Here is a 13022-nt window from a genome sequence, read left to right on the forward strand (position 1 = left end):
TATTACTACGTTTTAAAAGAGTTGATATAGGAAGGGGTGTGACTCATATAGCATTTGATCTTGTGAGTGAATGCAAAAGAATATTTTACTTTATTTAGTCTATATTTGATGCATGTAATAATATTCTGGAAGAAAATACAAGCAATTGGTTAATCATGATTATCTTTGCTGGAAGAGATTAGGGAACACAGATCAGAAAAGCAATTGTGTATGTGCTTGTATAGGTGGCCATTACTCAAAAGGGAAAGCAAAACTCATGTTAGTTATGTTTAAACACTAGGTGTACTTATTTTATGCATACGAATGTCTTGCCCACATGTATGTATATGCATCACTGAATTCAGAGGAGGGCATCAGATACCCCTGGAACTAGAGTTACAAACGGTTGTGAGGCATTTTGTGGGTGCTGTGAGTCATTGCCCAGACCTCTGCAAGGGCAGCAATTGTTCTTAACCACGGAGCCATCACCAGCCCTGTACAACTACTTTTTAAAATATGCTGTAGTAGGGAGCATGGGTTTTGATGGCTACAAGGATCTTACTTTGTGGGTGGAATTAATACTGGGCATGTTTGGGAGCCTGATGGGAAAGAACCTCCATGGTGGGCTCAGGAATATATAAAAGATCAATTTGTTAAAAAGAAAATTCTGGAACAGGTATGGGTAGTGGAGGGGGAGGGGTGGTCAGAGGTTGCCTCCGAGGAGAGAACTTGGGAGGCTCGGAACATTCTTGCCAGAGAAGGGAGATCCTTTATTATAAATCTTGCTGCCTGGTTTCTAGAGTTTTATTTTCAGAAGGAAAAGGTCTTCAGCAAAGCTGCACTGCTGGCATGGTCCATGGGGAGAGGGGGTGTGGTTATGGTCCACGGGGAGGGGTGTGGTTATGGTCCATGGGGAGAAGGGGTGTGGTTATGGTCCATGGGGAGAAGGGGTATGGTTATGGTCCATGGGGAGAAGGGGTGTGGTTATGGTCCATGGGGAGGGGGTGTGGTTATGGTCCATGGGGAGGGGGTGTGGTTATGGTCCATGGGGAGGGGTGTGGTTATGGTCCATGGGGAGGGCTGCAGTTTGAAGAGTCAAGAGCACTGGACGCACAGTGCAGTGGAGCAGCTGGTGTGGAATGTGTTTGGCCCTGAGTGTCCTCAGCACCAGTATACAAGAAATAAAAACAGAAAGGGTGTCTGGCAGTGCAGAGGGGCTTAAAACCAGACCCAACCTCCAAGAGTCTAAAGAAGAGAATAGAGAAGCCACCTGTCCCTTGGTAACTTCATTCTGACCTCCCTGGCCAGGCCATGGCATAAACCGTCCCTGCAGTGATCGCAACAGTGGGCGATCAAGGCTAGTAACACTGAACTTGAGAGCATCCCAGGAGCTGCTGTCACCCAGGCTACCTGGTCCACTGTCCTTCATTATACATTGGCCAATGAGATATCTAGAGTGGACATAAGACAGTGATGTCTATCCAAGGCCAACTGGAATGCATGCTGGTCCCTCTTCGACATCTTCCCACCCCTACTGCCCTTTTCCACCTCAGTGTCATTATGGGGAGCTCCCTCTCACCCAAGCTAGAAATTTGATTTCTGGAGTGCAGCTAGGATGTCTTACAACCAATATTTCCCCTTCTTATTCCTATATGATGTACTTGCCTCAACCAACTGCACCCATAGATCTTTGGGGACTTAATGACATCTGCCACCTACAGTGGTCTGCGTGGTGTATACCCCAGCCTAGTATACACTTAAATTGAGGCTTCTTAAAAGTTTTCCACTTGTGACTGCCCTTTCACCTAAAGAATGTTTATGTGGCTGGGTATAGAAATAAATAGAATGGGTAGACAAATCAAGTATTTGCTGATGAGCAATCATAAAGAAAACAATTTACTTTAAAACAATTCTTTGGTATGCATACAATTTTACTGCTTATTAAAATAAGCATTCAAGCAAGTTTGCACGTTACTGAGATGCTTGTTTAGTTTGCATAAAGAATCAAGTCACAGCTGGATACTGGATACTGCAGGGTAAGTTGCTTCTTCAACGTTTTTTTGGAGCTGATTGTTACTTTGATTTTATAATCACCAATACTGAGAATGTCACTTCCCATAAACACATAGAACAAAATGGCAGAAGCACCTTTAGGGCCATTTCAGACACTGTTGGAAATTCTGTCCTAATCCCAAACCAAACAACAGTTCTTGGGGCTGGAGAGATGGCTCAGAAGTTTAGAGCACTGACTGCTCTTCCAGAGGTCCTAAGTTCAATTCCTAGCAACCACATGGTGGCTCACAACCATCTGTAATGGGATCTGATGCCCTCTTCTGGTGTGTGTAAAGACAACTACAGTGTACTCATACACCTAAAATAAATAAATACATCTTAAAAACAACAGTTCTTAAAGCCCAGCATGCTAAGAACAAAATCCCAAGTTTACCTATCTGATACTTGCATCTGAGGAACCCCAGAAGGAAATTCAGAGACTTGTTCTCCATAATTAAACCATTGCGTTCCTGTAAGAGTGGAAGGCCTGTACACACAGTACATACAATCACATGTTTTAGGCAGCATCCTTTGGAATTCTGTGGTGGTGGTGTGCACAGTGCAAGGTGTGCACGATGTATGTTCAGAACCAAGGCTGCAGTGGCCCCACTCAACATGGCACGGATGAGCACTGACAGAAACACTCAGTCATTTTGCATTTCACTGCTGCCAAGTTTTCTGTTCAAACCCTACATTCAGTGTGGCCCATGAGGGATGGGACCCATAGCTTACGAAGCCATAGTTTTGAAGGCTGGGCATCTGAGATAAAGACGTGGTGGGTTCTGTACTGCAGTGGGGCAGGGGTTCTCCCCCAGAAGTTTTCTTATAATGAAGTGACAATGGATAGATTAGTACGAGAAAAGACATAGGAACCTATTAATATGTGTGACGCAGTAACACAGTGCAGGCCTTAATCACACTCGCTTTCCAGGCCTTCTGTGTCAGCCCCCCACCCTTGCAAGCCTCTCCCCAAAACATGTTAAGATAAAAATAATAATTTTTGAAAGTCCCATTTGTGTTGTCAAACTCCCAGTGGCCTGTCCCTGAGAGAGAACTGAGTCCTTTGCCTTCCACAACCCTGCCAGAAGCGTCAGTTATGGAGAGCTACACCTCAGCACCCTATCACACTGTTGTAAGAGTTCTCTTCACTGGCTTCCTGACGAGGCTGTTACTTTTGCGGGGTAGTTGGGGTGGGTAGAGGTTGTCACAGAAGCCTTCCATGTCCCTTATTTCAACTGTGTGTCTTCAGTCATCCATATCACAGCAAAAGAAGCCTCCTTGCTCTTCACAGCCAGTGGGGGATGGGACTGGGCACACATGGCATGGTATGGATGACCAACCCAACACAGACTGATGGATCACAGGGTCCACGTGGTTTCTGGCGACAGCACAGACCACAAACATAGCTCCCCTCTGCAGTAGGACCCCTGGCCCAGACAAGCCCTGACAAGCCCCGAGAGGCAGTGGGGCGCAGAGTTGTTAACACGGCCTGCAGCTGTAGCAGGCCTGTAAACATCAATGCATCTTCAGGCTGCAGCACAGACCGCCGACATCCTCATGGTGGCCACTTTCTGTAATCTTCCTGTAGATGTGCCTCCAGTTCATGAAACCTTAACCCAGTGCTTCTCAACCCACGACACCCATAGGGGGTGTTGACTGATCCTTTCACAGGGTCACCTGCGACCATCAGAAAACACAGATATTTACATTATGAGTCATAACAGTAGCAAAATTACAGTTATAAAGTAACAACAAAAATAACTTTATGGTTACAGGGGGTGGGGAGTCTCACCACAATATGAGCAACTGCATTAAAAGGTCACAGACAGCATTAGGAAGATTGAGAACTACTGCATTAGCCAAAGAAAATGGCTTTCTTCCTAGTGATCTGGTCTTTAAGAAGGCAAGGGAATATTAAAGTAAAACCCTTTCCAATATCTGGTGGTTGCAAGGACCTGTAATTTAACCACCAGTGTTAACAGGGCAGGCTGTCTGGGGAAAGATACATTCAGCTCCCAAAAGAGTCCTCTGAGGGCCTACTGTGTCTGAGACAGCTGGCTCCTCATTGTGTCCTCATGGTGGGAGAGGCTAGGAGCCTCCCCTCACACTTGTCCCCCAACTCTGCAAAGTCCAAAGTCTCTCACCACAGGAAATCCCATAGAGTAAGCGGTGAGGAAGAGAAGGCTGGGACTTTCTTATGAACAATTAGACTTCCTATACCCAGACAGACACTGCCAATGGAAACACTATTGGCCCAAACTGCCGTTAACCGCCTGATCTGGTGGGCATCATGAACAGCTTCATTTTAAACAGACATAAGCCCCAGCAGTGACAAGGAGGCCTGAGGGTGTCAATCACTTTATCTGCTCACTGACAGTGCCTGCAGGTGTGGAGAATGCTCCAGATGTAAGCAGGAAACTGCTTTGGAATCCATCAGCCCCAGCACTGAGCTCTCAAGGTTGGAAGAGGTGCTCAGAATTGAACTGGGGACAATGAGGTCCTGTGCTCCCCTGGAAGGGCAAGGCCTAGCATAAGAAGGCCTGAGGTCAGATTGTGCTGGCAGCTCTGACCCGGTGGGGACAGAAGACTCAGCTGTGCTCATAGAGGGATTCGCCTTTTTCTTTTCTTTCTCCTGCACCTCCTAAGGAAGAAAGTGTTTTTCTTCCTGCTCTTCAGGGGATGGCAGAAGTTGAAAAGGAATATATTTATAGCTGGTAGCGAACTTAGGGTCTCAGCATCAGGTCTAGTAACCTCCTTCCATGACCGCATCTGAAAAGGGTGGGGTGGGGAGCAGCAGAGGCACAAGGGAGGAGGGTGCCTTGAGCTGAGACAGTTTGCTGGGTAGTTCTCTATCATCTTGAAACAGATTAGCGTCATCCAAGAGAAGAGAACCTCAATTGAGAAATGCCTCCATAAGATCAGGTTAAAACAAGCTTGTAGGGCATGATCTTAATTAGTGATTGGTGGGGGAGGGCCCAGCCCACTGTGGGTGGGACACCCCTGAGCTGGTGGTCCTACGCTCTATAAGGAAGGGCTGAGCAAGCCATGAAGATCCAAGTCAGTAAGGGGCACCCCTTCGTGGCCTCTGCACCAGCTCCTGCCTCCAGGTTCCTGACCTGTTTTGAGTTCTGACTTCCTCTGAAATATGAACAGAAATATGGAAGGGTGGGCCAAATAAACCCTCTCCTCCCCCAGTTGCTTTGACCATGGTGTTTTATCACAGCAATAAGAAGCCTACCTACAACAGATAGGAAGTTGATTTATGTTTGTGGAATGGATTGAAGTAGCCCCCAAGTCTCTAGCAAGATTAGTACTTCTCTCAGAAAACAGAACCTCACAGGAAAAGGAAGTGTTTGACGGCTGGAAAACGCAAGGGTCTGGCGCCACCTAGTGTCTTTTCCTGCAAGGGGCTGTTCTGCCTACGATGAGAGACAAGAGTTTGGTGGGAGATGCTGAAAAGCCACAGTCCTGATATGTCTCAGACAAGGTTGTTGGTGGAGGGGAAGGAAGCAGGAGTGACTCAAACGTAATATTTAGAGTCCAAGTCTCAATAGATTGGCTCACACTAGAAAAAACAAACAAACAAACAACTTGGTGCAATTTGATGGCTCCCGTGTTTCTCATTTTCAACCCAGTTTTTTAGAGCTCTCAGAACCAGTACACGGGCTGTTTACAGATTCCTCAATCTGCTTGTCACCGACCCCCTCAAATCTTGACCGTCAGCTTCAATGATGCCAAGTTCTGGCTCAGCACCTGACTACCCTCTAACTTTAATGTTACAGCCTCTGTGTGCTGTTTCCTGTCATTAACTTATTTATCATTCAGAGAAATGGCTGCAGAGTGGCTATTAGTACCCTCCGTTCCACACATGAGAAAAACCAGTGCTGGGGAAGGGAGAAGGTATCTGACTGCCCCACATGACTACACACGCACGTGCATTTTTCAGGGGTGGGAAATACTGGTGTGTGTGTGTGTATATGTGTGTGTGTGTGTGGTGTGTCTTGGGACATATTCTCCTCAGATAAGAACTGCTGCAGGTGAACACATGTGCTGTGGAGCTCTGCAGGGTGTGAGGTGCATGCGGGTGTGGGGGAAGGATCGGTGTGAGGGTGTGAACATTGTAGAGCTCAGGGGGCACCCACTGTGCCCTTTCGTACCCCCCGCCCCCCGCACAAAGAAGTTTATCTTCTTCAAAATGGATTCCAAAACACAATACAACCTCCACACACCCCCTCACAGACCACACACACACACACACACACACACCCCACAAACCCAACCTCCACACACATCCCCGAAGACCACACACACACACACACACACACACACACACACACACACCAGTGTTTCCCACCCCTGAAAAATAATCAGTGTTGCTTATTTTTTAGAGTTAAACTGGAAGACAGCTTTTCCAATAAAAGTGTGGTGGCCGGGACTGCATGCACGTCCCTTAGCGGAAGCGGGACAGGCAGAAGCAGGACGCTCTAGTCAGCATGTGTGATTTGCAGGAGGAAGGGCCCCAGAGGCTATTTCCTGTGTCGCTGGAAGGACACAGAAGGGAATTGTCTGTGGCTATCCAGCAAGGCTAATGCAGCCACAAGTCAGCAGTGCACCCCAGCCCTCACAGGAAGTACCACACACAGATACAGCTTGGCATCCCCTCTCCTGATACACCCACTTTGAAAATCTCCTGATTCTTCACAGGCTTTTTCTAATTTAAGACGCCTCCACCAGCTTGGCAAATGTCGAGCTTCTCCACTACAGAGGAAATGGCTTGGAGAGGCTCCAGAGGAACAAAGGCCTCATTAGGATCAGTCACTTATTCTGAGTACACATGGCCAAGAATCTTTATTGATGATCTCATATACAAATGCAGTGGTAATTAAGACCATAATGCAAATGACTTTAGCTTAGTAACTCCCTCTGTAAAAGAAATTTGCAAAATTAAGTCTGAGATTTTCGAAACTAGGTCTTTTTAAAAAAAAAAATCCCCTCTATTATAATTAACCCCTTTCCTCCATGCCATCCACCCCTTGGTAATGAAATTAGTTTAAAATAAAATCCACGGGACACTGGCACAGCAGCGCTGCCTCTTGGACATGCTGGTCTGTGAGCCATCCAGGAAGCAGAAGGGGAGGGGTCTTCAGGGCCAGTTAGAAGAGGCTAGCTGTGTGGCTACACACAACAGGAAAAATCCCTCCTTGCCAGGGCAGAGAAGAGGCCCCTCAGCTCGCTTCTGTTCTGTTTCTCTCAAACCTGACACAAATTAGCTTCCTTTCTAAAGAAGACATGGCTGGCTACTTTGTTGCTCTGAAGGTGCTGGGGAAGATCAGAAACTCATCTCTAGGTTGTGGAGGTCAAAGAGACAAAGCTTCAACGAGAAAGTCTGGGACCCCAGACCCCGTCCTCCAAGTTGCAACCGTCACTGGCCTCAGCTCCTCTCTCCTGATCTGCCCCAGCAGAGGGCAATGCCCACCCACCTCAGTTTATCAAGAGCCCAGATGAACTCTGTGGCCTGAGACAACTGTGCCAGGAGCTCCAGCCTCCCTAACTTTAACCCCAGTTTGATCTTTGTCAAAACTAAAAAAGGACTAAAATTGTCCTGAGCATGTCTTTCCTTCCAGAAGTATACATCAGCCTCTTCCACTGTATTTGGATGAAAAGACTTTGGGGATCACACGATTTGGTCAGAGTCGACCCCACGGCAGATGCCTTTTTCATAGCATCAGCTCCTCTTATTAGCATTTAAAACCTTGAAAAACTGCTTAACAGCAGAATATCTGGTGTCAGAGGCAAGCAGCAGGGTTGTTTCTGGAAAGGATAAGGAGCGGCCTCCATTAGTAAACAAGATAAACACAAGCCTGACAACCTTGTCTCTGGATAAGCCCTGGCTTGCTGATCTGGGTTCCCAGCAAGGCAGGTGCCGAGTCATCGCTAGTTAAGTGAATGAATTACTGACTCTTGTCCAAAACTTGTGGGCCCCTCTGAGTGGAGCAGGAAAGTGCTTTAACTTCCAGATCCTGAGTGGAGGATTCTGTGGACAGATGCCAGATTTCGGTTGCTGAGTCTGCTCAGCCAACCCTGCACGCTGGCTGTAGGACATGTGTCGACAAGCTCTCAGTTGTCACAGTGCTGCTGACCAGGACCATATTTGCCATACCACACCATCTCCACGGACAACACCTTCAGCCCTCACCTGCTGAATATTAGCTGAGTGACTTGCATCATAGTCCGTGTCCAGTTTAAACATCACCCCACCAGCAAAACTAAACGCCCTACCAAACACCGCATCTGGCCTGGATACTTCTTAACTTCTACACTCTCTGTGCCACCCACTTGCTCCTGGTTTGTCTCCTGATGGCTTTTGCTCTCACCTGCCCTAACTTCCGCTCCACCCTCTTCTCTTGTAATCCCACTCATGTTCCCCAGTCAGCGGAAACCACATGGCCTGTGGAAAGACTCACTTTTTCTCCGACCTGTCACAGCAGAAGATCCCGTGGGCCTGAATGATTTCTTTAGATTCCCTGAATGTTCATTTTCTCTTCTTTCATGAGAGAACTCCATGAAGACAGCAGCCAGATCTCCTGCCTTTCACACAGACAGATCAGTTTCAATGTGGCTTTATAACCTGACAGAGCTAAAGATGGGCTACTGGTCTGATAGACCCCACTCAATGAGACCCTAATAAAAAGCTACAAAGAGCATGCGACTCTGACTCCTCGTATCTGAAGTAGAATAAAAACATAAAAGCTCACCTCAGCTCATGGAGATTTTATATTCAGTACCTTCCAGACACTCAGCTATGCAGACAACTGATTAACCCTCCTCATCTAATCAAGTGAAAGGTTCCTATATTAAAACTAAATGGCAAATGCTCAGCTTCACTTGGTGTCTTTAAGACATGGAAGGAAGTGTCCTCTTCAGTGATAAGCCGCGTGGTGTAACTCATTGAGACTATGTGAGAAGCAGATGAAAGAGAAGTGCAGCCTGCTGAAGTGCTGGTGAGTACATTGCAGGGGAGCTCTGAGAAGGGGCAGACTTCTCAGTCGTGACGGTCTCCCCCACAACTCACTTCTGCTTGATGGTTTTATATGCTGGCTAAACACGAGTTCATTTTGGAGCTGATGTATGTGTGGTGTTTGTGATTGGACTGAATTATGGCTACTAATTTGTGTTTGAAATCGCCTCCAAAGAATTACTTCTAAACAGGCCCACATTCTTCATTTCCTACTAACCTTTCTTCTTCCCCAACTTTGGTCTGTGGGTTAGAAAGGAGGTTGAAGCATTTAAGAACCCATACTAAAGTAGGTTTTGAAAACTCTAAGCCTATACATTCCTCCCTCCATCAGGGTCTCCTCTTCCTCCTGCTAGTGACTCCTGCAGGGTGTCTCTATAACCGGAAGTCCAGGGCAGACCCTTAGCACTTGTGTAGAGCCAGGCTCTTTCCCTGGGTGCTTTTTGACACTGATAGCCACTATGTGCTGATGAGTGTGACAATGCTTTAGCTGGATCCATCAGTAGAGGTAACTCCTGGAAGGCAAGTGCTCCATCCGTCCCTCTCCCTGTGTATTTCCAGTGCTCAGCATCCAGTAAACATTTATTTAGAGAGCGAACCTGTGAGGTGTGTGGGGCAGGCCTCATTCCTCCTGCCTTCTCCCTTGGATCCCCAGCCCACAAGGCATTGGAGAGGCAAATCCGATGAAGCCATGTCAGCACTGGGACCCTTCCAAAGTACAAAAATATGTGGTTATACTGCCATATACTTCCCAGTGCTGTGCTCTTTGTTACCCTGACCCTGGTCAGAAGGGACTCCTGCAGTCTATGAAGTGAGTTATTCTGGTGATCAGAACAGGCTATAAAAGTGAATTTCCAAGTCTGCCAAAACTGGTTCTGACTCCAAGGCTATATTAGTTATGTCTCTAAAAAAATCATGATTTGGACTGGAATGTATTTCGTGTGTGTCTTTCTTCAAAGTACTTAAGCACTAGAAATTCAATTGAGTGCTTTTCTAAGCACTCTGAAGTTAAGGAAAAGGGACAATGTTATAGTTAGAATGTCCTCTCTGCCCCAGGACCATGGTGTTTCATTGCAGGATACAACAGAGAACATGAGTTGCAGAGACAGCGCCTTCTCAGAGGGGACCAGCCTTGCTGGTTTGACTGACAGTCTTCCTGAGTTATACAAGGGAGGCCCTCTAGATGCCAGGTCTCTTCTCCAACACATTCATCCAGATTCCTGCTTCCAGCTAAATTCTTCATTGAATAAGAAAAGGCCATGTAGTGGTGCAAAGTACTTCTTTTTGAAACCCTGAAAAGCTAGTGGTTCGTTTGTTTGGAAGGTGGATTTGAGAGCACTTTCCCAGGGGATGACAATTTTATCTATCAATCTCTGCCATGACATCACGCCTTAAGTCATTTGTGCCGCTATGACAAAGTTTCAGAGGCTAGGAACTTTACAAAGGAGAGAGGTTCATTTGGCTCATGAGTTTGGTGGCTGTTGAGTATAAATGGCATCTCACAAAAGCCTTCTGGCTGTCCCATGGCATGGCAGAGAAAGGGAACACCAGCCACACAGACAGGAGCGAACGTGTGGCTCATCTCCTTTTATAGCATTCAGTTCTGTGAAAACTAATTGGGGCCTCTTGAGACCTACATCAGTCCCACCAAGGGCTGCATCTTGGAGAACCTGGCTATACTCCCAAGGTGCCATCTCTTAAATGAGACTAAACTTCTAGCACATGAATCTTAGAAGACAACTCACATGCAACCCATGACATCACTGTAACAGAGCTCCCCCAGCTGAGTACTTTGTAATGAGCAGCAATGCATTTCCAAAGTTCTGGAGGGTGGAAGTTCAACACTGAGGGGTTGGTATCTGGTGATTTTCATGCTATGTCATCCCATGGTAGAAGGAATGGTGACAGAGACTCATCTGTCCACCAACCTACTCTTACAACAACTTATGGGGACAGAACCTGTGGCACAAAATCATCTCTTGAAAGCACCACCTCTTTGAGTCATTATAATGGCAGAGCCATGTTGGTATAAGTTTGGGCAGACATGCATTCAAACCACATCACATGGTTAAACTACATCACATGACTGTCTCAGTGCTTGCACCTCACTGGGGAGGATCATTTAGTATTAAAAGGTGGGTGTTAAAGAATCCAGGCTTTGGCTGGGTCTGCAGAGCATAACATAAGGGGTTTAGTAGTGACAGAAATACCATGAGACCCATCCTGACTGGGTGAGCTCACTTTTACCACACTTTAGTGACTTTCAGCCACATGGGCTCTTGCTTGCTAACCTGTAACTGGGTTTTGAACATGGGAGTAGAAGTGAGGGATGTGGCAAGGTAGTTGTTTGTTTGTTTGTTTTGTTTTTTGAGACAGGGTTTCTCTGTGTAGCCCTGGCTGTCCTGGAACTCACTCTGTAGACCAGGCTGGACTCCAACTCAGAAATCCACCTGCCTCTGCCTCCCAAGTGCTGGGATTAAAGGTGTGTGCCACCATCGACTGGCTTGGCAAGGTAGTTTTAAGCTAATACATTTTCAGAAAGTCAGGACAGAATGTTCCTTCTTAGATTCAGGGTTTGAGTGGCCTGGGAGATGTGCACACAGATGAGAAGAAGTGGACTTAACTGTGGGCTCTCTCTTCTGTAGGGCCACTGTAGAAATCCAACAGTTTAGGGAACTGTGTAATCAGTAGAGGATTGCCTCTTTGAAGTGATTGTAATGGGTGCATAGATGGATGGATTGATGGACAGACAGAGAGACGGATGAATGGATGGATGGATAGATGATTGGATGGATGGATGGATGGATGGATGGATGCACCTGTGGCAGAAACTGTTGGTACCTTTCCCATTATTTGAATGACTTTTTATCCTTATATGCCTTCCACTCTCTCTGACCTGTTTCAAGTCTTTATGCATGATAGACAGGAAAGGAGAGTTTATATCCCACAAGCAACCTTCAACTTAAGTTGCCTGGGACCCTAACGTCCTTGCATTTCACTTGGGGGGATTCTGTAGCTTGTCTGCATGATGGAATTAGTTGCCATCAGTAGCCATAGCTATATGTTCTTCCCTTAGTTGTGGGATTCCAGTGTCTCCTTGACCTGTCTTCTAAGTGAACTGATAGTTCTCATACCTATGCTTCTGGAGAACCTAAATTCAAATAACTGATGCTCTGAGCATGTGACCAAACAGTCCCCAGGGACACCTTGACTCTCTGTCTCCTAAAAACAAGAATAATCTAGGTAGGTGAAAAGTGGAGTTTCAATTGCATGCACTGGACTCATAGTAAGCCCTATCAAAGCACAGGCAGGAAACTTCTCCTTAGCCAGGCAAGGTCTCCTTTGTATTCTTTGTCTTAAATTTTGATGTGTTGCATTGTAGTTACACTGCTTCATTCTTGAGTAACATCTTCTAAACTCTCATCTTACTAAGTATCTAATGAAGCTCAGCATCATCCCAGGCTGCAAAGGCTGCTGCTGCTGAACTAGAAGGAACACTGTATCAGACCCACAAGCCTGTTTTTGCAGCCTGTGTTTGCTTGTCACCCTTTTTCAAACAACCACCATTTTGCTAAGGCAACTGACTTCAAGTGTGAGGTCTTGCTACTTTTTCTCTGATGATGCAGTGTCTAAATGAGAATAGACCTAGAGAATAGACATGGGCATTTCAGTGACTTGTGGAGGGGGGCTTTAGCCCCTGTTATTAATCAGAACCATGCACAGCACACTCTCCCTTGTTTGTGGGATTCCTGGGTCCCACCCCAGAGCAACTGCAGGCAGTGTTCAGGCAACAGCATCCAGGTGGCCCTGATGTGCAGCCAAGATGAGGATCAGAGAGAGATGGGGGGCAGGGGTGGCGTGAGAGGGAGAGAAATCAAGCTCTGAGTACCATGACTCTGGACAAGAAGGAAAAGCTAAACATATTGTTGCTGGCAGCCCCAAGTGACAGCACATAGTGATCATACGGTCACTGCAT

At 46.6% G+C, this 13022-nt stretch overlaps 2 long non-coding RNA genes across 11 annotated transcripts in view; one reads left to right on the forward strand and one right to left on the reverse strand.

Moving 5' to 3' along the window:
* Positions 1-2875: 2875 nt before the first annotated feature.
* Positions 2876-8873, reverse strand: Gm46273. Its single transcript, XR_001780166.2, has 2 exons — positions 8787-8873; positions 2876-3708 (listed from the first exon to the last, which is right to left on the reverse strand). It is a non-coding gene; the product is annotated as a predicted gene, 46273 (long non-coding RNA).
* Positions 8572-13022, forward strand: part of Gm32293 — a 49103-nt gene continuing 44652 nt past the window's right edge. For all 10 annotated transcript variants that reach the window (XR_872295.3, XR_872298.3, XR_872292.3 and 7 more), the window contains exon 1: positions 8572-9032. This is a non-coding gene — a long non-coding RNA (predicted gene, 32293). The remainder of the gene's footprint in view (positions 9033-13022) is intronic.

The sequence above is a fragment of the Mus musculus genome, chromosome 11 (assembly GCF_000001635.26).
Source record: "Mus musculus strain C57BL/6J chromosome 11, GRCm38.p6 C57BL/6J".
Taxonomy (NCBI): domain Eukaryota; kingdom Metazoa; phylum Chordata; class Mammalia; order Rodentia; family Muridae; genus Mus; species Mus musculus.